Source organism: Otolemur garnettii, unplaced genomic scaffold (assembly GCF_000181295.1).
Source record: "Otolemur garnettii isolate 467f Iridium unplaced genomic scaffold, OtoGar3 scaffold00003, whole genome shotgun sequence".
Classification (NCBI taxonomy): domain Eukaryota; kingdom Metazoa; phylum Chordata; class Mammalia; order Primates; family Galagidae; genus Otolemur; species Otolemur garnettii.
This window is the reverse complement of record NW_003852398.1, coordinates 27943715-27945418: the sequence shown is the minus strand read 5'-3', so window position 1 is coordinate 27945418 and position 1704 is coordinate 27943715. Positions and strand designations below refer to the sequence as shown.

The 1704-nt window shown below is 29.3% G+C and overlaps 1 non-coding gene across 1 annotated transcript; it reads left to right on the top strand.

Annotated features, from left to right (window-relative positions):
- Positions 1–258: 258 nt before the first annotated feature.
- Positions 259–361, top strand: LOC111727180. Its single transcript, XR_002774796.1, has one exon. It is a non-coding gene; the product is annotated as a U6 spliceosomal RNA (small nuclear RNA).
- The last annotated feature ends 1343 nt before the right edge of the window (positions 362–1704 follow it).

Here is a 1704-nt window from a genome sequence, read left to right as displayed (position 1 = left end):
CCTATATATATACATATGAGGAAAAAATGCAATGTTGTACCCTAAATGGAATCCTGAAATATAAAAAGGAGATCAGGTAAAAATTAAGAAAATGCTGAATAAAATATAGACTTTGTTTAATAATAATTTATTAATATTTATTCATTAATTATGACAAACTTTTAAATAATAAAGAAAATCTCTGTACGATCCTCACAATTTTTTACAAAGTTAAAACCTTTGCAATAAAAAGCTTATTTTAAAGAATCCAAACAATGCTGGCTTCAGCAGCCCAGGTAAGAAAATTAATATAATGCAGAGACGATTAGCATGCTTTCTACTGGAGGATGACAGGTCAGTTTGTGAAGCATTCCATATTTTTAGGAACAAAATAAATCTCTAAGAACATACTCTAAAGAAAAAGAAATCTGTGAATTGACTGATAAAAAATGAAAAATAAATTACTGAAAAAAGCTATAAAAACTGAATAATAAATAAAAAATGAAAAATGAAGCTCAGTGAATTACTAAAGAACACAGATTCTGAAATCAGAAATCTGCAGCCTCCTACTTTGTTTATTTTCATTTGCTTAAGAGTGTTGTAGTTATTCAGTTTATTTTTTTCTTTTTGGAACTCCATATAAATTTAGAGTTTTAAAATCTATTTTGCTCAGAAATATTACTAGGATTTTGACAAGAATTTAATTGAATCTGTAGATTGCTTTGGGTCGAACATCTTCATAATGTTGAGTCTTTCGACCCATAAAGAGAGATGTCCTGTTCTCTTTGTGAAACCAAAAAGTCCTGGAAACCTAAAACAATATTAAATAAGAACAAAGCTTGGAGGCATTACATTTTCTGATTTAAAATACATAATACAAAACTACTGTGATTAAAATTGTATAAGACTATCATAAAGACAGATATATTGACCAATGAACATAATAGAGGACTCAGAAATAAACTTATGCACATAATGTCAATCAATCTTCAACAAGGGTATGAAGAATACACAGAGTGAATAAAAAAATCTCTTCAACAGGTGGTGCTCGGAATACTGGATATACACTGGCAAAAGAACAAAACTGGACCCTTACCTTACAACATATGCGAAAGTTAACTCCAAATGGATTAAGAATTTAAATGTGAAATTTTAAATTCTAAGACTCATAGAAGAAAATGTTGGGAAAAACAGGCTACAGCAAACTAAGAGGCTTCTACATAGCAAAGGAAACGATCAAAGTGAAAGAGCAACTTACAAATTGGGAAAAAATTTGCAAATCACAAATCTGAAGAGGTTTATATCACAAATCTGATAAAGAGCTCCTATAACTCAATAGCAAATAAGTTAAAATATAATTTGATTGAAAAATGGGCAAGAACCTTGACTAGACAAGTCTCCTAAGAGGACATGGAAATAGTTAACATGTATTTGAAAAAGATGCTCAGCATCACTTATCACCAGGGAAATTTAAATGAAATTCACAATGAGATACTACCTAATATATGTTAGAATAGTCGTTATCAAAATTACAAAAATAACAAGTATTGGTGAGGTTGTGAAGAAATTGAAATTCTTGTGTATTATTGGGAATGGAAAATAGTATTGTTACTAAAGAAAAAAGAGTGTGTTGTTTCTTCAAAATATTAAAAATAGAACTACCATATGAGCCAGCAATCCCACTTCTCAGAATTTATGTAAAAGAACTGTAATCAAGGTCAAGTT